The sequence below is a fragment of the Parus major genome, chromosome 5 (genome assembly GCF_001522545.3).
Source record: "Parus major isolate Abel chromosome 5, Parus_major1.1, whole genome shotgun sequence".
NCBI lineage: Eukaryota > Metazoa > Chordata > Aves > Passeriformes > Paridae > Parus > Parus major.
The window spans coordinates 5318528-5345926 of record NC_031774.1 but is presented as its reverse complement, the minus strand read 5'-3'; the positions used below and the strand labels follow the sequence as shown (position 1 = coordinate 5345926).

Sequence of the window (27399 nt, the reverse complement as noted above, 5' to 3'; positions counted from 1 at the left end):
CAGTATTTTGTGTGTGTCCATGAATAAACACACAACACAAATATACCATTGTAACTCTTGGAGTGAAGTTTTCCCCATGATTTTTATTAGCTAACCTCATCTATGCACTTAAATACATTTGGCATGCTTGAAAGCCCCTAGATATTACAAGTTCAACCAAGAATACAGAGGCTTTGATCCATTTATTCCATCAACCTATATTTTCCTTCCATTTCAGCAACTGCTTTGATTTGAGTGTTTCAATCAGGTGTTTAAACGAAACACCCTCTCAGCTGGTAGGAAAGACACTTCATACACCTTGAAACATGACATCAGGGAGAAGCCTAAGCCACAGTTCTCAGATCAGGATGGCCCCACACTATTACTGTGGAGCTTTTCTAGACTTGCACTGACTTAAATCACACCTGAACTCAAAACAGACTGGAAAAAAAAAGCAAGTGACAGTGAGTTATAGCTCCAAAATTATAACATACCCATCAGAGTCAGAATGTGATGTTCTCCAAGAAAATTTAGGATCATTTCTACAGCATGTCACTTTATAGTACAATGAAAGGGTTGGGGGGAAATGCAACTGTGATTTCAGACAATACAGAGGGGAATAATTTAAGTTGGGCTGGGCACAGATTCACACTCACTATGTGCCCATCAGAAGTGACATTGGGTGACTGCATTCCCATTTCAAAATATATACAGTGACCTGGTCTGGACTAAAGTGCAGCTAAAAACTTGCCATACCACAGGAGAAAAGTACAGCACAGAGGTGACTGGGATAAGGTGTCAAGAATCTTGAGGAACAGAGATAGAGATAGCACAATAGAGATAAGAAAGGACTAAAATAATCACCCAGGCATATGAGATCATCATAATTTTAATCTTCTGTACAAAAGCACTTGAAAAAAATGAAGCATGCAGATGCCAGTGCTTGGAAAATAAGAGCCTCCCTTTTAAAACTATCGATCTGAATGCACACAGAAATGAGATATGCAGTGGGGATCAGATGCTCACTGAATTTGGTCCCCATTCCCTGTTGCATATTTGTTAAGAGATTTCTTTTTATTACTTTTTAATTCATTATTGCAAGTGTAATCTCAGTCAAGTCAAATCACTTCATTAATTAAAAGGGATTGAAAAGGTCCTTAGCTCCCGGATTCCACAAAGGCCCAGAAGCTCAGGCCCGTTTACAGGAGGTCGTATTTCATTTGCTGCCTGTGTCAAAGCAGAACCCGTCGGGCCTGCAGCGGGCCCCAGAGAGAAGCCAATCAATGTCTGCTCGCTAAAGCCCCTCGCACGAATCCATTTAAGCAATGCGGATGCTTCCTGTCGAAAAAAGAAATGGTCTCTTGGTATCTCTGATAGAAATTAGCCATGAATTAAGAGAAGCACAGTTGTTTTGGAAGAAAGCCAGGACCAGAATTAATAGGCCATCTGAGCCTCTTGAGTGTTGAATCCCATTTGTTAGCAATTCTTTATGAAAAGCTTCCCCTCCCTACACTAGTTCTGACCAAACTCTGTACGCTCTCTCCTGAAACTAGTTAAATTTTAACCAGCTGGGAAAATATCAAAGAACACTGTCTTTTGTCAAACACAATTTTAGAAACTTGCTTCGTATTTGTACTACAATTACCCTTTTTCCCTCTCTTCCCTTGAAAATACACTTTTCCTTATGACTCATCATCTCTGTGCTTAGGTGGAGCAGGAACACTGACACAGATGGAGTTACACTGGTCACGAGTTGGGCTCAATATCATTTCAGTAATTTTGGCAGAATCTTGTAAAGGCTTTCACTATACATTTAATTGCTATTATACTGTGTCAATGGAATAATCCATCTTGTTGCCAGTTGTCCTAGCCTCAAAAGCGTTGCATAGAAGTTTAGTAGCCATTAAATTAAAGAGCTTTTAGAAGTCTCATTTTAAAATGCTCTAAACTCCCATTTTTACAATAAGCAATTTGGTTCAAGTCAAGTTTCCAAAAGTTATTTGAATCTTCAATTTTTTGTGTCAAGGATGAGAATTGCAGGGCAAGGGGTGGGGGCTCGCTTGTTTGTTTTCTTTCCAGAACTTAACTTCAAATTCTGGACTAATTACTAAAATTTATAGGTTTTATAGAAAACTGAGGGTCTGTTTTTCTCAGAAGAGCTTATGAGGACTTCTCAAAAGTTGATTACTGACAGCCAGGCTGCTCAGTCCTTAAGTGAAGCTGTGTGATCTGGAAAAGCAGGGAATGATGTGCCAGTGGGACCCTCAGCCTCAGTATTCAATCACACAGAAAAAAACCCAAACACCAAACCAAATCTAACAACTCACCTATGTTCTCTTCAGCCACCTGGTTTCTTTCAGAGTTTTGCTCTACTTACCTGGGGTATCACATTTCCCTTTTCAGACTGTAGTATTTACTTGGGTCTGCCTTTTTCATTCTACTCATACCATCCCTGGAACAACAAGACATTAATTCAGGTTGATGTTTTGTGTGCTCAGGCTATGCAAATCAATAATTTGATAATAATATTTATAAGCATATAATTGGGTCTGTGATTAGTTTTAGAATCGTCAGCTAGCTCTAAGGGTCTCACTTGGTGATAGCAAATAGTTAGAGCAGTAAATGCAGTTTTTAATAATTTTGTTCAGAACATGTTGATTTTGGTTATAGAGAAGGTCAAACCTGACCTTTATTGGCTTCTCTCCTGCAGAGAAGTAGGCAGTTTTACAGCTATTTCTCTCTTTCAGACACATCCACCCCATGAACTTGCAGGACAGAGGACGTAATTTGTGTAATTTAATTTTTAATTATGACTGGGAAGAATTTTCCGGTTTCTCTAAACAGAACCAGCCAAGTGATTACTTGGCTACTTCCTGACTTCTCATTTGTTCTCATTATTTTCAAAGGCCTTTTTTTTAATTGATTATGTTTTGGAGAAGAAATAGCAGAATTTTAACGAATGTCCCTGCCAGTCTTAATCCTAATTGCAGTATCATTTCATCATTTAGTAAGTCTTGGCAAAAATACTCCACACATTAGAGCACAGAGAAGAATCTTGTAAACAACTAGTCTGCCAGGCATCAGCTCTAATTCTTTTTCACTTGATTTGCATTGTCTGATTTCATTATCAATCAGAAGATATCCATTTCTAAAACAGTCCACCATATTAATATTCTTTTTCTCTGAAGCAAACCTCAGTATTTAATCGTCTTTGATCTGTTCACATATTTGTTACAAAAAGAAAAACACACAATAATTTACTAAACACTTAAGGAAAAAGAAAAACCTCACGTTTGTTGTTATTGTTTTTAAAGCTATTTCAAGACTTTAACTGCCACTAAAGCAGTAAAGCAAGTAATGGCCACAATCACTCAGAAATTTTGAATAAACTTCTACGTTTCAAAGCATATTTTGCTAGGGGACGTTGAGCATCATGAAGGCAACTGTCCCACACACCTTTAGCTAATGGAACAGAGTGATGTCGCTAGAGGACATGAAGTATGGAGCGAGGGTTCCTGATAACACAAGCAGCTAGAGGTTTTCAGGAGGCAAAAGCCTTTATTCAGGGGTTTTCAACCTTTTTTATAAGGTGTTCTGATGCAGGTTATCCTGACTCATAAAAAGAGCAACACCTCCCTCATCCCATTGGTGGGACAAGACAAAAACACTCTCAGAACATCTGTGTCTTGTTTTGGGAAACCAAAACCTTGTTTTTACACAACAGACCTTGAGAAAGAAAAGTTCCCAAAGACTTTCCCTTGGGAACAATCAGCCCCTGAGAGCTTGAAATTCCCTCAGGTTCAGAAAATCATGTCCACAAAGTAACATCTTCATTACATGACCAAATATTTATAAAGTCCTAAATTTTGCCATAACTGCCTCATTTTATACCACATAAGGAGCAAAAAAACCCAAGCCTTCTTAAATATCTCTTTTTCAGGCCACTGAAACCTCTTAAAAGATGCAGTGACTACTCTTGCTGAGGAGAGAGGACAAGGTCTGAGATTTTTTAAACATCAGGCTGACACAAGAGAGGCAACAAAAGTGTAGAAGTGGGAGGGGAATCCTGTGCAGCAGCAGGATTCCCACCGAGGGTTGGACCAGCTCAGCCAAATGTCTGTTCTCACCCTCACCCATCAGAAGAGAGGAAAGGAAAAATGCACTCAGTCCAGCTGCACTGTTGGAAGACAGGTGCAAAGACGAGTTCTTAGAGATAAATGGAGACAGAGGTTTGCTGTAGAGTAAAAGTGATTTAATCATAATTATTTCCCAGAGCCCAACTAAAGACAAATGAAAGAACCTACAGCATAAAGTGAACTGTGGAGGTTTCATGACTTTTAAGGTCAAAGCACAGAAGAGTAGAAGGAAGGATTTGTGTGGTTACAAGCTATGAGGAATCTAGAAGGGAGATCAGCTTTTAGGTCTCCCAAATGTTGCTTCTCCTTCATGTTTGTCTCCATTGCAATGCCTGGTGGTTCCTCTCTGCAGCCCAGTGAAACAAATGTTCACAGAAAACAAACATGCAATTTCTCTAAAACTCCTTGTTCTGGCCAACTGCTTTGATTTGCTTCTGTAAGCCCCGTGCCAGGACACAAGAAACCCTCTTCTCTGTCTGCTAAATGTCCACTCATAATCCCAGTTGCTGCCCCATAAGCACCATGTCCCAGCCTGGCACCTCTCTAGAAGCTACAAAATACTCTTTGTTTGAACAGTTTGTCAGGTTTCTCTCCTATTATGGTCTCAAGATAATTATTTTCAAAGGTCGATTTCTGAGTTTGTTGTTCTATCCCTCCTTTTTGCCTTCTCCCAAGAGAATTGAAGGGGATTAATTGATTTGGAAAGGTGTTGATGCCATTAATATGGCTATTATTTCTTGAGTGGCTCTCATGACAGCACAGATAAGCATTGTATGAATAAATAGGAGCCTAGCAACATTGTTTTAGAGACATTAAAAGTACCAAAAACGCTTAGAAGCCCCACTCCCAGCCTTCAGAATACTTTCTACATGTTTTCACGTTAAAGATAAAGCAGAAGGCATGACAGAAAAAAAAGTCACTTTCCAGTGGTCAAAAGTGTTACAGAAAGTAAAGACATTTCATGACACAACCCAGCAGAAACTCCAGCCTGCCTTCATGTGGCCATAGTCCTCTGGAAGGGAAGTAGCACACAACACACACACAGCAAGTTACTGAGGCAGAGTATTTAAAGTATTTTGATTTTAAGCCACTTTTTTTTTTTTTTTTTCAGCCAAATACAAAGCAAGTCTGAAAACGAATAAGAGGATAAGCTGGTAAATGGACTAAAGAATATTCCTGAAGCATATAGAGACTCCCTAGATTTTAGTTTTGTGTCTTTTACCGGTACAAAGGGTAGAAATATTTCATTTCATCTTTTTCAGAAGTAGAATTCAGGTAGATACAGAGCAGTCTCCACTTCCTTAGCCAATATCAAAGCCATCCCCAGAAAAGGTTTTTTAGCTTTTTGTACTTTCCCTTTCAACAAAGCTGAAACATTAGAGCCTTCAGTTGGATCCCATCTTTCCTGACAATTTATGCTGTGCTGAGGACAAAGCAGAAGAGCCCCTTGAGCAACTGAATTTTTGCATACATGCTTTGGAGCCTGTAAATCTTGCTTTCAGTCAGATCCTCCTTAAACCATAAGTGCATACAAAACTTTAGAACTTGTATTACCATCGCTCAAGGACACAGTGTGATAGCAAACATCATAGCTGTAGCTGTAAAGGACCTTCACAACACAGGAGAGCCAGAAAATTAATTTATTCTTCCTGCAATAAGCAGCACAATACTTCCACGGCCTGCAGACAAGCAGTTCTGGAAACTTGAGGTCAAATAATGTTCCCAAACATTTGTTTCATTTTCTTTTAGGTCATGTACCAAACAAGTTTCTCCTAGAGGTCATAAAGACTCTTCATTATGTGATGAGGACTGCATGGCAGACTGGTCTCAGTGTGTGGTAGGGCACTGGAAATGATTGTTTTTGAAATAGCTATCAATATTTTCAGACCACTGTGCCTCCAACCTCTTAATTCAAAATGTATTGGTAGAACATGAAGTGTGAGAGAGCAGGTGTGCAGAGAAAGCTGTAGCTACACAGAGAACAACTCTCAGGGATTGCTTCCTTTGGAAAAAGGGAATGGCAGCCCATGTCCTGCAAAGTGACTTTCTGAACCTCTCAGCTTTACATCTTCAAGAGGTGTGACACACACCTTGGCATCTTCCTGATGACTGGAGTTTAACACCTTGACTTCAGCAGTCTTTCTGTCAGCCCCAGCAAACCGGGGAGAGCACTGTCAGCTGCAAAGGAGAGGGGAGCTCTTCAGAGGAGGAGTAGCTGTCTGCTACTCTAAATGACTCAGTGGAAGCAATTATCACATGAAGGCCAACCCAAGCAGGAGTCTTCTCAAATTTCCTTTGAACATCTCCCTTAAGCAACTACACTTTATGCTGTCCAGTGCTAAAAGAACCCCACCAAATAATACAAACAGAATTACCTCTTGTTTGACTGTCATTTAAGAAGGCCTTGTGGCATTTACATCCACTTCAAGGTGTTCTATACTCTCAGAGCAGTTAAATAGATTTTCATGCACGTTTGAAGTCTGAACCCTTCATTTAATAAGGGAGCATGACCCACGGCACTCGGAGGTGAAAACCCACAATTTTTGGGGCACTTTCACTACTGGAGTCCCAGTTCACTAAGGTTCCAGTTCAGCAACACGTTGGGAAAGTACAGAAACTCCATTCTGTCACTGTTCAGCAAATACTTTAAGTAGCTCTTTCCAGAGTGCCCAAACTGCAAATATGTCCTGCTCAGGTGCCAAAATTGCTAGCTTCCCCACATTATCACCTAAGATGCTGTTCAGGTTCACTGGGAAACCAAAATAGTTGCAATGAACAGCTAAAAAGCAATTTTTCTTCTCATTAGCTTCCTTTCCCCCCCTTCTCCTTATGTTTCTTTGTTTCTTTCTCCTTCATGCTGTAGCAAACTTTGGCAGTGCTGCAGAATGCTGATGAGACACATGCTTACTGTGTGAAATCCCAACAGCTATTTTTGGCCAATACCTGGCATGAACTGCCTCCTCTTTGAGGACTGAGGGAATTTGCTTATCAGGCTCTCTTGAAAAGTTTAATGCTTCCTTATGACTCGCCAAAAGGCTTGCAAGTTTTACAAAACCAGCATAGCATTATTGACAAACTCCAGCAGCACTCTGAGTGTTCCTAACAGTAGCGTGACTTTTCCTTTGAGAATATAAAAACCAAAACAAAACACATTTTTGTTCCATCTCTAAAAACAAGACCAACACTGTATATGTAAAATGCTTGCTCATTTACTTTGTCACAGTTTTCTTCTCTGTTGGTCAAGTGCAGCCTCATCACAAAAGACAATTATAGAGCCATCCCAACATAGCATTTTCCAAGATCTCTCAATGCTGACCTGTCACAGTCCTCAAACTGCATTGAGGAATGCCTGTCACTGATGGCCCCCTGTCTCCTGTGAGAAGACATCAATTAACATCCAAACTGAAGAACTAAAATGTATTTCTTAGAATCATTTAGATTGAAAAAACCCTTAAGATCATGAAGTTCATCCATAGAAGCATGACGATTTCTTATTGTCAAGAACTAACTCCACAACATTTCGGGCCTCCTTATGTCTGAAGCTTTACAAACCACAATTTCAAAGGCACTCCTGCTACTTCTGAACACAAAGGCTCAAAGATTTTTCTTTTTAATTCCATCATTTATATAAATAGATATTTGGGAAGTGTTTGACTTAAGCAGTGACTGCATTTTTATGCCTCCCAATCCCAAATTCATGCTCAAAAGAGGAAAGAAATGGAACCACTGGCAAATAAGATGTGTTAAAGATGTTGTTTACCACAAAGTTGAAGGCTGGAGTCTGGAAGCACTGGCAGCTCCTATTTAACCTTTGTGATCACTAAACTACCCATTCTAAATACAACTTCAAGAAGGAAAAAAATTGGGGAACAATTCAAAGGTGGTTTCTAGAGACAGAGAAAGAAATCAGATTCCATTCATTTGTCTTAAAAAAGGCTTCTATCCATTTCCTCCTGGCCTTGAAAAGCTTCTTGATATCCCATTCACTTCTTTGGCATCTGAACCAAGTCCCCCAGACTACACCTACCACAGGAAGAGGTTTCACTGTGGTGAGCTCAGATCAGGACGGATCAGGACAGTTTTTGTTTTGCTTTGTTAACATGATAAAACAGTGTTTTAACAGAGGGAACAGTCAGCAGGAGGATGTGCTCCATCCTCCAGCCACCTCATTTCATGGAGTTTAGTCAGCAGCTGTATCAGAGAAATTTTAATTAAATAGGTCACAAAAGGATCTTTCTTTTACCTTGAAAAAGATGTGGTCAGGACTTTACCTGAGCTGTAAGGTTTGAATTTCATTAGAACTTTAAAGTGGGTTGTATTTTTTTTTCCCATCCAAATACAACTAGCACCCATTTTTCAGCACATCAATACAGCTATTTGCATAAAGTATTGATTAGAAGTCATTGCAATCGCAAAACGTTAATTACTCCAATTAATTCCCAATCTGTTTGTACCTTAAGCTTTTCTGTGTTCAGCACAGAAGGTTAAAGTGAGAGTGAATCAGTCTTAGCTTTTCTCTGGGGACAACTTTTTATACATCCTGCAAATACCAATTTTTCTGTATGAAGAATTTTTTCTCCTGGTTGTTTCATAATTCTCCATACTCTTTCAAAGCCTTGGTTACTCATCACCAAACAGGCTCCTTGCAGTCATGTAGTCTCCTTGTAGTCTGTGGGTTTGTAAATAAAAGAGAGCACGAAAATGTTCTGAAGTGCCCCAGCTACCAGATGAAGGACGTGGTTTCCATGGGACTGGTAAAAATTCAGAGTGCTGATCAACTCTGAAGAGTCAGATCTTAACTATGTTATTGATCTGATTCCATTCCCCACCTTCCCTTCTACAGAAAATTTTATGTAATCAATTTGTGGAGACACCTTTATTCCTGCAATATCATTTGTCCTGCTCCCAAGGATGGCTGTATCAAGCTCACTCTAAATACTTCAGCCTAGTCCCATCATTTCATTTTTGAGGTTGTAAGCAGGCCTCTTACTCTTATTGTCCAAGAAAAACAAAACAACTGCCATGTCCATATTTTCACCTGTTCCCTCTCATCTCCCTCTAACAAACCAAGCAATTTTGTTTCCCCCTTAACCTATTAAAAACCTCTAAAAACAAAAAAAAAAAAAGGAAAAAGAAGAAAAAAAAATCCATTTCTCTACTGACTGGCACACCTGTCTAACTAAAACTGCCTTTGACTTGAGATCTTTGAAGGAAAAAACAATCTAGGTTGCTTCTATATAACCCAGCCATTGGTCTCTGTTGACCAAATTGATGAGGATAAGTGGGAAGAGAATTTTGCATTTTCTCTGCACTGTTAGGTACAACAAAGGTCACATTAATGTAATAATATCAAATCCACAAAATATGTGAGCTGAAGGAAATTATATATATAAAAACCTATTCAATGTTTAAGAAAAAAAAAATTACTTTGCACTATACAGACATATCCAGGAGCAAAGAATGTGCATTCACTGGAGGCAAATTTTAAGTTACAATAGTACTTCTTATAACATGAAAGTTGGTGCCATATGGGCACAGACAATGAGTCCACTTCCCCATCCCTTTGCTTAAGCTGCCAGTAAAGAATTATTACATTTTTACAAAAGATTTCTAGGATCTAAATACTTGGTGTGCAGTAGTTAAAGCAGTATAATAAAGCTCTGTTTTAAATAATGATATTGTCTCAAATTAAAACAATGAGCTGGCTGCTGAACCATCCAGTCCTGATAGCTGCAGTGCACAGTTTCAAACAGAGATTATGTCCAGGTGTTCTGCCCACTATCAGAACAGAAAATCACTGCAGTGTAATGAGACAGCCACCTCTAAGTCCTGTTATTAAATGCACCCAGAGATCAGCTCATGGAGGGTAACATTCCTGTATCAATGTTGCAGAATCCAGAATAAAAAACTTTAGAGTTTCCCTGAGCAATCTATTTCTCTACCAAAAATTAAGTTAGGATTTGTCATCTCCATGGAGCACATCCACCATTTTAGCAAGACTCACTGCTGATCCCTCAAGCCTTTCTCACATTTAGCCCAGGTATTTGGTGTTTGTACAGGTACTTCTCCTCTTTTAGCCAGCAGAAGAAACTGCAAAGTTTAGAGAAAAACACTGAAATGAAAGACAGCCACTGTAGATTTTCAATATACACAGATAACTCAGACTGAGCACCTCTGATTTCCTGCATATTGGTCAATTAGAGAAAATGCCAACATGAGAGATATTTCTGGAGTTTATATAACCTTCTGAGATAATCAGAACATTGCAAAATTAACTCTACTGAGGGATAGTTTGGACTCTGTGCTTGTGTAACCCAAAGAATTCATGGGTCGAATACCTTACAAAGCTACATAATAACACACGTAAATGTTCATGCAACAAAGAAAGATTGAGAACACAGACAAGTCATCAGTAGAAAACACTCCTGTCTATATGGCTGATACAGCAGGGAAAAGCAGTTTCTACAGGTTTCAAGTTCAAAGAACTTTTTGGGTTTGTTTTCAAACCCAGAAATAAATTAACAATGTATTTTGTATAAAATCACAGGGTTTTGTCCTAAACTTTGGAAAGCTGGCTCCACACTAAGCTAACCAGCATTTCCAAGTAAAATTATCTACTCTAAACTATCCATGGCAAAGGCCAAGTAATAACAGGGCATGCAAACTGCATAATTCTGGAACTCAGAACTTCCTGAAAGTTGTAGCTTTTGCAGTAGACCACAGAATCTTAACAACTAGAAAGGTACAGGTATGATTTTAGGTTTTGCTTGTCTGGGTTTTTTTAAAGTAAAACTCTCTTTGGAGACCACTGTATTAAAAATTACAGATATAAAGCAATGATCATTGATATTAAAAGATATTTTAAAAAACCACCACACCCACCTTTCCCTCCCTCCTTTTGGAAGGGATTTTGTGGTTCACAGAAACCATCTGGCTGCAAGTAATTGAGTGCATAATCCTTTACACTTGCATCCATGCCCTTCCAGCACCATGTCTTTAGAGATGAAAGTCTGGGGATCTGGCTCTAGGCCCAGTCAAAATGGAAAAAGCAAGTGAATAGAGCTGACAACCACACAGCTTAAGCCCGAGGCTGCATTAACTACTCTATATCTTCCTTTTTACGTTCTTGAAGACCAATGGCAGCAGCTGACGAGAACCTCAGAGCCACATCTCCAATGGCACTGGGGAGAACAGCGAGAACTCAGCCTTGAAAGACATCTCTGGCCTCCCACACATCCCCAGCAGCTGAAAGATTTGGGCAGGAATCAAACCCATTTGCTGAAGAGTTTTGCCTTGTTGCACTCCCTTGTTTCCGTGGGAAGAGATCATCTGCACGAGGAGTACCCAAAACACCAGACCATCAATTTCTCATCACTGGGAATCATTGCCATCCATCAGAGGATTATCAGAGACTGGTTTATGACTGAGTCAGACTGCAGACCTAATATCATTTATGAGTTAGGGCAGACATGGATATTTCATGCAGGTCAGACAAAAAGAGCATACGATTTTCTGTCATGATCATTTATGAGGTCCTGACCTTAATGCAACCTCTCTTCACAGTGCCTATGACTTGTTTTCTTTGGTAATTCCTGTGAATTAGCTTTTTTGCTTAGCTGTCTAAAGTAATTTTTATCACATGTAAAAGCCTTTACATGAAGCAACAGAACAGCTTGCTTCTTACCTTTAGAAAAATCTCCTTTTTCCCTGCGTATTGATACAATTTCATAGTCAGGACAATTTTACATAAACTATTTTCCACTCCACTGAATATTATGTCGCTCTACATGAATATATTTCTTGGTTGATGCTAAGGCAAAATATTGCTGTAAATGCTGTATTTTCATAAATGCTATTCTTTGACTTTTTAATAGACTCATTCCATGCATACTATCAATACCGAGTCTTACTGATGGATCTGTATTAAGCTGCCAGCATAATTTCCTCTGCTGTCCCCAGAGCCTTCACATACGAGTCAAAGGGAAAAAAGATCACTGGTTCTTCTGTATTTCAAGGTAACAAAGTGATCAAGACAGAGAGGAGAATGATTTGAAAAACTCCAGTCAGTACCAGAGAAACAGAGAAAGGGAATTTGAGACTTAAAAGTGCTAAGCGGGAAACTGGAATTTTTATCTTTCAGTCCATTAAAAAAAAAAAAAAAAAAGAAAGAAAAGAAAAACAGCTACTGAAGTAAAAACAACACAACACAGAATGGCCAGATTTCAAGCCACCTGTAGATATAGGTAAGTTAAATAGCAATAAATTAAAGCCAGATCCAGCCATAAATTTCCAATAGCATATAACATATGAAAAAACCCTATGATTGTAATGCTAATAATGCAGGAGACAAAAGACACCATGGTTTTACCAAATTTAGAGTATTTTTAAGTATCATTTGGCTCACATTTGGGGACACATTTTGTTCTCTTCTGCATTAGTTTAAATCTAAATCCTGAGTAATTGACTCCAGGGTTATATTTCTCTAAAGGAAACTAAAGATCAGTGCTGCCTAGACTTGTGTCTGGAAAAGGCCCAAGAACACTAGCAATAGTATTCTTGTTTTATTCTAGCTTTCTCAGCATGTTGGGAGCAATTAAACAAAATGCTATAAATCCAGATGCAGCAACTTTGATTCTTCATTCACATATATCTAAACCAATTTTTTTCCTTGGCTTTTTAGAATTTATGATTACAAATATGTGCTCTTTGACTTTGTTCATTTTGTAACTGCATAGTTATATACTTATGAGCATACCCTCTATATGTGTTATCAGTCCCCCTGGCCCTTTTAGGGTTTTTGAAACATCATACAAAGATCTCCCTGTTTCTAAAAAGGTATCCATTAATGCAGAGGCTGAACTTCTGAGATGCAAGTTCTGTCACTTTCTGAAAATAACAAACCCATTAAAATGTATTTTCAAATTGTGCTGCATTTGTTCTGAGCCACTGCCAAATATGAAATAGTAAATAAAATACGCTGCCTTTCATCATGTAGCTTAAATTATATAATAAAATAACAGAAAGTGAAAGTCAGTTCACAGACAATTCTGTCCAGCTTTCTATTTACTCATGAAAACTGTCACACTTTTAAATGCAGTCCCAAAGTGCTGTTAATGCAACCTCATATCAAGAATAAAGAGCTTGGGAAAAGATTCTGTCCATTTCCTGTCCTATTTTCTTTGAAAGATTATACCTTCCAGCATAATTCAGGGCAAGAAGGGTGTAAGGTAACTCTGCTTGCAGGAGAGTTCTGCAACGAGACTTCATATCCAGAGACAACAAAGGCAATAGATTTGCATTCTTTATTTGAGTTACTATTAAAGTCAAATCTGACAAAAGGCGGGAGCTAAGTACCAAGGAGTTCACACCTCCAGCTGCTTTCAGTGCATGCTACTCAGTGTTTTATACCCACCAGCTGAACACATGGCCCTCTGTGGGGCTGGAAGACTATCACACACAGGGAGGAAACCAGATGAAGCTGCCACAAAGCAGTCCAAATGCATTTGATCACACCTATTCATGACTCTGCAGTCTTCTGCAGTTTATTTCTGCAGTCCATCACTGCAGAAAACACCTGACCTTTTGGGAAAGTCTTTAGCCTCTCTCTTTAAAGATTTAAAGCAGGGTGTACAGGAGACAAGTTACATTAACAACAGCAGTCGCAGTGTGAGACATTCCAAAAGAACCAATAAGATTCTTACTAAAGCCTCTCATTTGTATGAAGTTTGGGACAGAGTTTACCATCCTAATTTTGCATTTTAAAGCTAAGGCTCCACCTCACAAAAAACAAGGAAGGGAAACACATTCGCAAGAAGTGTCTGCTTCTGTCTTGAAAGACAAACCAGGAAATTCTTGGAAGTGCACGGAGCCAAAATCAGTTTTTGTAACATTACCTACAAGGTTGTGTTATTTATTTCTTAAACAACCTTTGCTTCCTTCACTTGTAGCAGAAATGGCAGCTCAGAGGTGTTTGCTGGTGGGGTGGTGTTTGAAAGTTCCCTCGTGGTGTTCTGAGGCACCACTGTACGGCCAAATTGGCCTGAAATGGAGCAGAAGCAGAGTCATTAACAGTAACTATGCATGGTAATTAGGCAGTCACTGACACAGAGGCAATGTATCATCACCTTCGTGCACAGAAAACTCTCAGCTGTTTAAGCTTAAGGTCTCCATCACCTTACTTTGTATTATTTAGAGCTGAAATCTTTACCCTCTGAAACCTTTACCCCCCAAAATCTTTACCCTACTCCTCCTGGAGCTGCAGAGAATCCGAACAATCTGCTTCCACTGAGCATACTTATGTCACCATTAAAGGAATTTATCTGGGAACAGTGTGTATATGTGCAGACTGTGGGACACAAGGTGTGACTAGACCTTCAGTGCCATCGTCATCACCAGCCAAGTATGGATCCTACACAACACCACTGCCAAGAATCTGGTCCTAAAATGCTTGAAAGGAGCAAACAGCAAGAAGGAATAAAAAACTTTTATTTCCCTGAGTTTGGCATGAAGGTAATTAGTATTGGAATACAGGCTTTAGTTTTAATATCCACAGTCCAAAAGCACTATTAATAAATTAGAAATGAGAAGAGGCTCAAGAATAAAGAAAATTTGGAAGATACTACATGATCACTAATGTACAGCTGAATCTTCACCTGAGCAAGAGGTTAAGATGTAAACTGTGATTGTAGTCTGTACATAAATGAGTAATAGATTAGGATAAGAAAAGTCTTCAAAGCCAAAACACAAGAAGTCCTTGTGTCAGGAAACCAAAATTAAACAAAGGTATACAAATACTAGAAATTAATCTTACTTGAGAACATTTGTTAATAATAACATTCTGGGAGGGTTTTTTCACCATTTTAAGCATCTCTCCTAATAGTTTTCCTGCACAGTAGGATTCTAGATTAGTTCCAACCTGAATCTTACATACAAACATCTCTGAATCTTTCTCCTGCCCTATTCATGCAATGCCTGCCTGCATCCATTTGCCTTATGTTCTGCAGCTATATAGAGCTCTGATGTTTTCAAGGCTTTTTTTTCCCACTTTTCCTTCTCCAGGCAGGACTGCTGAAAAAAATGCTGTAGCACATGTTTTCAGCTTTGGTTTATCACTCCTAAACATTTTCCTCCCAGTTGTTTTTAACACATTAAACATGTCTACACAGGTAAAAACATTTACTTTGAATTCTGTTTTGCGCTGAGTAGTTTTCTCACTGAGTCTCTTTCCTCTTTCTCCCTCACTTCACTATTTTATCATTCTTCAACAATGGTACCTTAAGTAAAACAGATTTTTTTTTCAAGCAATTGTTGTATTGTACATATTTTAACTTGCTACTGTACCACAATATAAAATGCAAATGGAACCTTACTGCAGAATAAGATAGAGCCTGATTTTCAAATATTGGTTTTCATTTTTTTTTTGCATGTGCAGTTGTTTACTAGCACAAGTCTATCACATACAGATGGCTAAATATATGACTGTACCTCAGTATAATTTGTGGTGGCATATTAGAGGCTGGGCTGAAATTCTACTCCTAGAGGTCTAACCCAAGCCTCAAAAAACCCAAATATTTAGAATTATTACACTTATTTCATCATGACAAACAATATGCATTACTATCAGAATCTGTACTTCTCAAGCCTTACAAGGTGAGTACTCAATCAGAGAAAATCAGGACATATGTTTGCAAGTTTTCTCCACACACAACACACACAACTTCAGAGATGCAAAGAAACTCTATTTTTCATTTGTCTTTTCAGACAGTTTGTTTCCTGGTAATTTTATTTGATTCCTCTTAATTTTTGCACTGGGAGAGAGAGATGGGAAAGACTCATAAAGAAGATCTTTATAATCCAATCATTGTTATTAGGTTCTGTCACTCTCTCCTCTTTAAATTATTAACAAAAAAATGGGGTCAAACTATACATCTTGTAATTGAGTAAGCACAAAATACCTCCAGCCTTCCCTAGGCATAAGAAACAGCTGCAAGAAAAGACAATCTGTAGGGGCAAAAGGCTGCTCCTAAGGCCCAGGTTTGGTTCTTGGCATTTTTAAAATCAAAAACTACATCTTAAATATCATGGATACATTCAAATAACTCTCCTTGTCACATCTGCCCTAAGCATTATTACCTACAGTATTTATCTGCTTTGTGAGGATGTCTGCAATGTAAATAATTGTAAAGCAAGCTGGAAACATGACCTCCATCAATCTACAGTGCATGCAAATGCTTAATTTAATTTTTCCATCAATTTCCAAATGAATGAGGCTCATTGTATTGAAAAATAAAAACAGCTTGGCCTTTGACTTTGCTGGAGATTACTCTTTCCACATTAATGTCTTCAACAATGGAGTTTCAGGCTTTGCAAGAATTAGATGAAAAATGTTCAGATGATACCCGTTTGATCTTTACACTTTTCCACTCAGGCTTGAGGCCAGCAGTGCAGAGATGCATTTAAAGCAAGCACACATTCCAACATCAGTACAGCATACCTCAAGGAGAACTGAAGGCACTGGTGGTAAAAACTTATTGACATGCATTGTCAAACAAAAAGAAGACTGTACACAAAGATCAGAACCTCGCTCGCAGTGTGCACAGCCTACATAATACATTGGTAGCCTCATCTCCTGTACTAACGAGATTTTCATATTTAGTGTTCCTGAGAAGAACCATTTAATTAAGCACAGAGATTGAGAGAGGCTGCTCACTACTATCTGAATTTCATTCTGCTTTGCATCCGTTGTCAATGAACATAAATTGCGGAGCTATTAAAGATAGAACTCAGTCAAAGTTTCACACTGCTTAAGTAAAGCAAAAGGGAATTTAACTATACACATATTGGCATTGCAATCAGCCAGGATGTATGACTGCAGCGTGCAGTCATATGTGCTAGGCTTAATCAAACTAATTTAATCAACAGAAGGGAAGACACGGGCTTAATACAAGCTGAGGGTGAGCAGTGAGCCTGCAGAGCTCATCCCTGCTCACCTCCCCATACTGCTTGTCAGGGAGATTGCTGCAGCACCTCAGTCCCTAGGGAGGTTCTGTGCCCTGCACAGAGGGGGCAGGCAGGCAGAAGAGGCTAATTGATATTAGCAATTATCTGGCAAGATGTGTTTGCTGGCCAGGTTGGGAAGCCCATGTCCTACACTCACCTGCTAACATATGCCTTCCGTCAGAGCAAACAGGAGGTGATGCAAGAGTCAGGTGCTTGGCTCAGTGCTGGAGCTTCCCACACTGGGAATTTCCACCCAGCCAGGTGACAGATTTAATTCCTTTGTGTTCATCAGCTTGTGCAAAGCATGTCATTACATTCAATTTTTATTCCATGCAGACAAAATGCACCACCTTTACTCAACTCAGGAGAGAAAAAAATGCCCTCATGTTAAAGGACTGATAAATTGAATGGATGCATCTCTGACACTGCCAGCATCTGGAGACATTACTATTTTAATATCTACTTTCATATGAACTGTTTTATTTAAAAAATGTAATTCTTTCTCACCTCCATAAAAAAAGCAACATAATGTAGCAAAGCATTTTTACAGCCTCGCTGTTAATCATGTATTTCAGAACAGTAAATGACATTCAGGAATGAGCCTGGCCCCACTGGTGGTCAACAGCAGATGGGAGGGTAACAGATTCTACCCACAGTGTCACATCAGAAAATGGGAAAGTGAATATGTGTGAAAAGCTAAAAGGTAACCCTGATGGCAATGATGGAAGGCTCTGGATGCTATGTGGTGAAAGGAACATGACGGGCCACAAATCTCTTGAAGTTTTAGTTCCAAATTTAAACTCAAAGTTTCTCCAAGAATTTAGAGAGCCTAACTTAAATCTTTCCTCTTGTGGGAAGTGAGCCAAATTCAAACACAAGGGAAGAATGTTATGTCAGCTTTCCCAAATGAACACATCTTCCTTGGCCTTAGGAATCTGGCAGGCAAAGCTTCAGGTATAATCAATTTATGCAGCTCTGGGTTTTACTCATCATCAGACTATTATTCTCCTTCATTGCCCACAATATCTTGGTTTTAATGCCAGAATCCCCTACAGAAAGCACCAAACTGAGGACAATGTCTATGGGCCCCATTTTTCTAGCCTTTCCAGGATATATTAGGCAGCTGCCCAGCAAGCTGTGACCACTGAGAACAAATAAAAAAGATACTCCACACAAAGTCTTTCCATCAAAATTATTTCTTTAAGGGCATGAGCAGAACTAGGAATTGCCTCAGGTTTCATCACAAAACAGAGGCATTTTCAATATTTTTAAGGAACAACAACAAAAAAAATTGAGAACTTTAATTTTTTTGGATGAACTGTTGGTTTAATTGTCTGCCTAGTTCCAGGCAAAACCATCCCATTCTCAACCATATATTCTCAAGTTAAGCATAAGGCTGCACACCTTCACCCATTTTTGCCTCTCAGATTTGCCTCCTCTATCTCCCACTTGCCTCAATAAAATTTAATTTTCTAATGGGCATTACAAACCTACCCAGCACCAAGGCAGGTGGATTAGCATGGATTTCACAAGTAACATGTTTCTACTGTGAAATGTATTATTTGAAATCTCAAACAGCATCAGGACAAAAAGCAAAACTCGCTTCTACTCAATGTAGTCAATTTAGGCCCCTCAAAGACAAAATTTTAAAAATCCTTTTAAAATCCCTCTGCCTTTCTGGTCTGCAGTTGTTCTAGACTCTATAAAGCTGCCCAGGTGAGCCCTCCTGAACTTGCTGCCTGTGAACTGGCTGCTTTGTTCTAATCATGGTTAGCTGGTTTGTCTCACAGTGCTGTTCTCACTGCTTCCACCAAAAAGTTTTCAGATCTGTGACCAACATTACAGGTTAATAACTAAAGTCAGGGCGGCCAGCAAGAAACCTGAGAGGCTTTGCCATATGAAGGTGATTGATCTCCAATTTGCACCACACTGCTCCACTGGCAGTGACTCAACACTAAATACATGATAGCAACAAGGGGAGTGGAGATTAGTTACGACTTCTTTATCAAAAATATTATTCCTTCTTTACGTATTGTAACCTCTTATTCCATTAAGATATCACCTTTCATTAATAAGAATTACTGCATATTGTCTCAAGAAACTTGTTTTCAAGTTACACCTGAATTCATGGGTGTAGAGTGATAAAAACTGATTCATCATCCAGGCTCTTTTCTCTCTTCAGGGAATTGAAAATATTTAAAGCATATTTTTGTTCCCAAGACAGAGAAAACTTGCAAATTCTTCTCTCTTTTATTCAAAGCATCTCCCAAACATCTTCTTGAGTACATTCTGTTTTCTGCACTGAGAGCAATTGGTCTTCTCATGCTAGACAGTTTTGAAATAATGTAGTCCATAAAAAAAAAAAAAAAAAAAAGCAGAAAGGGCTGCAATGATGTTTTCCACCATTTTGCTAAAAATAGCAACCATTTTATTTGTCACTGCAAAGTTCTTCACTTAGAAATGTAAAGCAGAAGTACAGAGCCCTGAATCAAATGAAACCAGTTCTAAATAGTCTTTTTCTAATATTTAATAGGACTGGATTTATAATATCATTTTATCAAATGCAATTAATTTCTTAATTGGGCAAACTGAACACTCCTAGTTTAGAAACACCCAGTTAATGTCAGCCTTATTTTGCTTTCTCTCTAGTGTCTACTTTTGCTTTGGATAGGTAAACTCCAAAGGCTTCATATTGGTGTTTTTTTCCTCGTTTTTTCACTCCCACTAAAGTAAAAGATGACAGGTAATAATATAATGTGTGGTAGAAGGCGAAACGCTGACAGACATTGTGTTACTTTGCTTCAATTAGGCTCTAATTACTTCTTCTCTTCAATTAGAAAATCACATGAACCAATTATGCCAGATAATATGTGCTTATCCTATTCAAACTGCACAATGGGTAAGGTCTATTCACATTGATTATCTTCAATTTATGCTTTTAGCCTTTTTTTCCTCTTCTGTCGGCATGGCCCATTACAGTTTTAAAGTGGAAGCTCTTAAGCAGTTCTCAGTATTATGATATCATTCATTACAATTGTTATGTTTTGATGGAAGAAAAATTTTGATGCCTTGAATGCAGAGAGGAAAATCTCTTTGGATGGAACGTATTCCAATTTTGCTAGTTTGGATAACAATATTCCCGTGGTCTTTGAAATAAATATGATACAATGTGGTCTACTGTTAATGGACAGAGCTGAGGGAAACACTTGGTTCTCTGGGAACAAAGGTTTCAAACACAGAGTATTGAACACAAGAATTTCTCATACATTGTCAGCACAGAGGTATCAGGCATCATTTGTGAGTGATCTGCAGAGTGGAAGGCAATCAGCACAAGCCAAGGGACAGCCTTAAAAACCTAGAAGCTGAGAAGCAACAACAATATTTACCTGCTAAATGAATGGGGGAGAAACATTATGTGAATCCCCACCAGTTAGAGAACAGTTCAATAGATCTGGGTGAGCAGAAAATGCTTGGAAACAACACTGAATACTAGAGGCAACTTACACTATTTCACTTCTCCTTTTTTAAGGATTTAAGGGATTCTGCTCATACGGGGTTTTATCTAGCTTTGTGCTCATCTGGTGAATGAACTCCTTTTAATTCTCCAAGGATTAAATACAGAACACAAGCACTCTCCAGAGATGGGCAAACACCAGGTAAGCTTCAGCTGATTCCATGTGTCACCTATCTCAGTCAGTGGCAATCTTTCCTGCTTGGAACACACAAACTCCACTCACACTGGTTTGCTTGAATGGAATTGATATGCAAAGAGGAGGTTCTGATCATAGAATCTTTAGGCTGCAAAATACCTCTGAGACTATCAAGTCTAATCAATCCCCCATTACAATTCTATAAAAAAAATTAAAATTGGACACAAACTAAAACTATTATATGGCAAAATTGCACCTATTCATGCTTTTCCTGACTGTTTTAATGAAACCACAAAGACTGATCTGTATATATGACAAATATGAACATGTAAGTTATAAAACTGCACTCTTTTTTTACACACATTCTATGAAAAGAAAGCTGTTCAGGAACAGTAAAACCCTACTGCAGTGAAATGAAAACAAGGCAGAAACTGAAGAGTTAAAGGCAAGTTATTTTGTATAATGTCATGAACATGAAATGTGTATTTGTCAAAATGTAATTACAAAGAACTCTCCACATTACATGATTTAATGAGTGTCATAATGGAAGTTCAAACATCACAGGGAAAGTAGTTACCTGTGACAGACAAAATCATTTTTCATTGAATTGTAACTAAAAGATGTAAAAATTGAAATGTTTGTGAGACTGCACTATTCTAAGGATTTACTACAGAATTATATACATTTTAGGTAAGAAAAGCCTGTAAAAAAAAACAACAACAACAAAAAAGATTTGGCCAACAATATTCTCAGCAATCAAAATGCTCTGGAAAGCTCAGCTTTAAAATTTCCACTCCCTCCATCCCACATGGTTTTCAAGTCCAGGTCCTAACTAAAGTCAAGGTCTCTCAATAACCTGCTCTCTCCAAAAGCAGAAGGAAAAGCAGCCAAGTAAGATAGTCTCAGAAAATTTTTACAGTGGCAGAAATCAAAAAAAACTTTAATATCAGATGCCAAGAGACTTCCAGTCCATCTGCCAGATCAAAGACTGGAGCAGGTTTAAATGAGGACCAAAACTTTTGGAAGCTGATGTGAGCAGAAGTATGTCTCATCAGAATCTTCCTTCCACCACTCAAAATTCAGTAACATTCACAGAGTTTTACTGAAGTTCAGGAACACTTGTCTAGCATTTTGGAGCTATAAAAGTGACAAAGAAACTGAAGTTAAATCTTTTAAGATGCTTTTTGCACTTAAATTAAAAAAAAAAAAATTAACAGATTTGTTTCAAAGACGAGACTCATTTCTCAATGGCTCACACCTCTTCTTTTGATAGACATCAAATGTGCCAACTTCACTGGAGTGACTACAAAACCTTTAGAACCATTTCCACAGACTAAGACTGAATAGATTTCATTGCCCCATCTCCTTTTAATGACAAGAGTCAGTTGATGTGAACTATCCTTAAAAGTGCCAGCTGTACAAGCCAATTGGTTTTGTCTGGGTTTGGACACAGCCTGGGAGAAAGAGAAGGTCATTATTTGTTTTGAATATGAAGGCTGCTGGGCTGCATGAAATTGGTAAAGTTATTTCTCTCACCCCATTCAAAGCAAACCACCTAAAAGTAACAACTTACACTTTCTGTCATTATTCTGACTTCTATCCAGAAGCAGAAATAGCAGTACCAACAGTTCTCTGAGTAGGTTATTTTATTGCTAAGGAGAAGAAATCCTCTCTAATCCAAAGGGCTGCATTAGTGGGGAGGTCACACAAAAATGGCTTCTATTGAGTTTACACATGCTCATGCCTTAACAGAACCAACATTTCTGTTTATGTCTCTTCCAGCAGTATTATGTGTTCTCCAACTGGTAAGGTGGTGGAGGAATAAAACTGGACATTACCCATACCTGCAATTATTTTGTGGCAGGTATCCTGCAGCAATAAAAAAGAGACAAGAGGCAGCAATTCAGCAAGGAAAAAGTCACCATGCACACACACACAAAATAAAAAAAGGAAAGAAAATGCAGTTTAAAATGCATGTATGCAAATTCATGGCCTCTTGGGTATCCATAGCAGTTTAAAGTGAAATGCAGTTTATGAACATGAAGCATTCTCATGGTTGGTTTAAACTACTGTAAATTGCACTGCATTTTCCCCTTATAAATATTACTTAAAAACAATTATGATCGTAAGAAAATGCTTTGATTTGAAATATTACTCATTATGGAAAGCACTGCATCTTTACCAGTTGCCTCAAAGTTTCAGGAACAGATTGCAAGAAAGGCAGAACTTAAATGGTTTTCCCAAGAAGAGAATTCAAATATGTTGAGTCCTTCCCAGATATTAAATGTATGGTATCAGAAAAACTTTTACATACAAATGGAAAACAAACACATAGAAGCCAAAAGGGATCCAAGCAGCATAGCAGGGAAGCAGATCCAAAAGAAGCAGAAGACAAGATCCATAAGTTTATAGCCAATAGTACTTCATAGTTTTAGGTCTGAAAAAGTTTTGAAAGACTTGGTCTTTAAATTTTTAACTTAAATGAAAACTTAGTTATGCTAAGAAGTCAGCCTTGAAACTGAGTACTTGAAACTAGTTTTAGCACTAAAAGGAAAATAGGTTGATGCAATTCACTGGAGAAAAATAGGATTTTTCTCTGTAGACAAATTTTGCAGTGATCAATCACTCTAATAAAGTATCAGATCTGGTATGGAGGACTCATGTTTAACAATTATAATTATGGAACCATATCAGTGATGAATACTCTGTGTTGTGAATATAATAGTATTGTATTTTTAGACCACTGTATAATTTCTGGGCACACTTTGATGATTTTGCTGGCTACTCACCTATTTTATAAATCAGCAGGAGACTTGACAAGATTAGAAAAAAGGTTTCCTTATCCCTAGATTTATATATGCTCCGTTATATTCATTGTTGTGCTGTTCTGAACAACTTACTCATTGATTTATGGTATGTGCTCTGTAAAATCTTTTTAATGTTTCTATGTGCCCTGCACGTATCTCTCACTTTTAAAAAAAATAGTAAAAATTCGAGAACATTTTCAGAAATTAAACTCAGCACCAAAAAAAATAATATAAATTCCCTCTTTTTTTGATAAATTTATATACATATGTATATAAATACATATCTATTTATCCCTTGTTCTTCTTCCTTAGGGAAATAAAGGAAATATCAATGGCTTTCATGATGTATCAACAGAAAAACAAGCAAAAAGAAAAAAATAAAGAACAAGAAGAGGCTCATGCCTTCCAGCAGGAAAAAAATCTTCAGTGTGTCTCCATTCTTCAGGTTTCCCCTCCATCTTTCTCACTGGAAACATCTCAGGTTGTCCATAACCTCTGCTCTCACAGGGAGAAATTACAAAACATGTGGTATGCCCATAATTTCAGACAGGTTTAAGGAATTAAGGCCAAATTGAATATATATCCATATGCTCTAAAACTTTTGGATCTTCCTTGCTGGAAAGGCCAAGGGTTTCCCCCTCTTCTAGCCCCCTTGGAAAAGGGGACACTGGAAATGAGCCAGCATAATCCTCACTCTCTCCCAGGATTAGGTCAGATTTTCCCCTCTGCCTCACTGTACTGTCCTTTGTCTCCCAGTTGTTTTCCTTTCTTATCCCTGAAAGGCATCTGAAAGTTAAGTATTGGCAAGAAGAAATGCACTGTTAGTAAATTTGAAAGGAAATAACACTCATGTTCTCTCATGATTGTACTCACTTTAATGGCTTAAAGCAGGTGCCACTGCCATACACCACTCATTCCCACTTCCATCCAAAGTATTATGAGTGCTTTTGAAAAAAAAAATACACTTAATTCATTAAGTGACTTTCTCTATTTCTGGGCATTTAGCCTAACCAGCCCTTAGTGCTATTGCAATGCAAGTAATAAATAATAATTCCCTTTCCACTGACTAAAAAAATAATTGGTTCCATTTCACAGGTAAAAAAGAAATATTTCCCAGATTCCCCAGAAAGTCTCCTTGAGCCTGTCAAGTGCCACAGCCACAAGATCCCTTTACTTCTTTTTAAGGCATCAGGTGACTTTTCCAATTCCATTAGAAATAGGGCATGCTACAGAATGGAGCCACAGGGAAAAAACCAGGCAGGTTTCCAGAAGACTCTGCTCCTAGTGCTCTTTGACTGGACCAGCAATTGTAGGGAGTGCTTCTAAGATTGCACATCTGTATACTTGGAGCAGATGGTCAGAATCTTCCTTGTAGTGCTCCATGACTGGGAATTCGAAAGATGTGGGAGTAAGAGCACTGGAGAACACTCCATAACCCACAAGTAACACTACATATTTGACCTTCTTCACTGTAATAGCAGAGGCAGGTTTGGAGAAATCCAAACCTTCTTCCCTGTAAAAATGCAGTCTAAGTCAATGGAGATTGGGAGCACCTTGGATGTCAGAGCAGCTGGGAGCCAGCATGAGGGAGCAGGTAAACCACAGCCAGAAGACAACGCTGAGAGGCAGATGTTAGTATGGAAGAGGGTTACAATACCCTTAAATAACACCTTTCAAAGGCACTTAGTACATAGAAATTCAAAGTCAGTTTGAAAAAGATTTAAATGCAGCAGATTTAGCACATAATGAAGAGCGTTTTGGGTTCACCTCATCAGTGCAAAAAAAGAGCCCAGCAATACTGCCAGCGTGATATATCCCACAGAGACAGAACAGAACATGCTGGGAACATCTTGTCTCAGCACACAGACAAGGTAATGTCATACATCCCAACCACAGCTTTGGCCACATCCCCAGCACACGCCACCGGCTCTGTACTTCTCTGTTCTGCATTCACCATCCCTCACCTATTTCAGCCTGGTTCTTGCAAGGCAAGCAGCAACACTGCCTCACTGAAATGGTCCTGCCAGGCTCATGATGGCAGAAAGCAACTGCACCTTTCCAACCTGCTCCCAGGCACCTGTGTCCTCTGCATCGTGTCCCAAAGCAGAGCTATTCCCAGCAGGATCACCAAACACAGCAAGCAGAGCGTGCTCCAAAGCAAGCCTGGCCTGTGTGCCCACCTCCCTCATGAACCAGAGATGAGGAATACAAAACTGTAGAAAGCATTTTGAGAAAAAGCCTAATGGAAGTTACCCAGGGAGGTGGATCTGACTTTATAACAAAGAGACACGTACCAATTTGAGTTTGAGTCCAATTCCCAGAATGGCATTATCTGTGTAGTGTTAATTCTTTATTATTCAAAAGATTGCAAACTGTTCATATCTGCACAAATGTGTTCATGCTTCATTCATTCCAAGTCAATAATAATGGATTCTTACTATTGATTATACATGAGCCTTTTTGTCCCATCATAATGAAATTTTAATGTTGATGGTCCCCAAACTATTATTTCAACCTAATAACAGTGAGGCTTGACAATTACCTCGCTCTGCGAATTGCAGATAGAACTAATAAGGTCATTCTTAATAACTTTTTGTTTACCTGACATTTGGTAATTTTATAGTTATTATGTATTATTTTAAAGTCAGAGGAGTGTTTTGCAAAGAAATGTTGTCTCCCCATGGAATAAAATACAATTCTGCCAGGAGAAAGCCTTTCCCTTGCCTGCTCCCTGACCTACAGTGCGGCACTTGCTGCCATTTACCCGAGGCCCAAGGCAGAGAAGCAGTTCCATGGCTGCAGTTCAAAAAACACTATAGTAAAAGAGAAAAGGAAAAGGCAAGAAGCTTAACATTTTAGAAAAATCCACAAGGAAAAACTTAATATAAGAAATGGCAAGGATAGGCCATCTAGTGACAAAGTATTAGCCTGATTGAGTGAGCTGGAGTTGAAATCGCAGCACTGCTGTGGGACTGTGCTCAGGGGATTTCTCCCCTTTCCTGGGATCACCAAGCACACCCCATCACCAGCATCCCATAGCCAGGGAGCAGAGATTTTTGTTGCCAGACAGATCTCTTTCCCTTCTGGCACTGCTCAGTGCCCAGCCTGTGCCCTCACTCCATCCCTGCTAACAGGCAGCCCCACTGCCATCAGACCCTGCTCCCACAATGGCACGGGGGCCTCAAAACCTAATCCTTGCTTCCTCAGATCACGCCTTTCCCTCCAAACCCAGGCTGTTCCCAACACTTCCAGCCTTTTGAAGAAGTGCTGTCAGCCACATGCTGTGCCCAAGGTGCCCTCCCCAAGCTTGTGTGTCTCCACAGAACCTTCCAGAGCATGGCAGACCCCTCAGGCAGCCTGAGAAGCACCTGCCAGGCCCCAAAAACAAGGTTTTCCACCCAAAGGGGAAAATAGCAGTCCTGGTGGTACATTTGGTGAGGTAAAGTGGGAGAAACTAGCAGTAAAGAGACTAGTCAAAGGTTTCAACAGCAACTCCATCCTGGGCAAATCACCACCAGCCTGTGGGGGAGAAAGTGGGGAGAAAAACAGCAGCTGCAGGAGGGCTCCCAGTCCTGCCAGGCACAGAAAGAGCAAACAAGCAAATTGGATTTGAAGGCATGTTACTGGAGTAAATCCATGTGTAAGCAGTCTCAATTTTACTAGGTTAACTATGTGTGTAAGCACAGTAACAGTCTGAGCTGAGGTACCTCCCAGGACTGGGTTTCCACACACCCCCTTGTGCTCAGACACATCCACAACTTGGAATTTTGCTACCAAAAATCCCCCACAGTCATGGGTACTGACCTGCCTGTGAAGCAAGGACAAAGT

The 27399-nt window shown here is 39.0% G+C and overlaps 1 long non-coding RNA gene across 1 annotated transcript; it reads right to left on the bottom strand.

Annotated features, from left to right (window-relative positions):
* Window positions 1–881: 881 nt before the first annotated feature.
* Window positions 882–27399, bottom strand: LOC117244592. The gene is made up of 3 exons (XR_004497986.1): window positions 27376–27399; window positions 2357–2431; window positions 882–1317 (listed from the first exon to the last, which is right to left on the bottom strand). It is a non-coding gene; the product is annotated as an uncharacterized LOC117244592 (long non-coding RNA).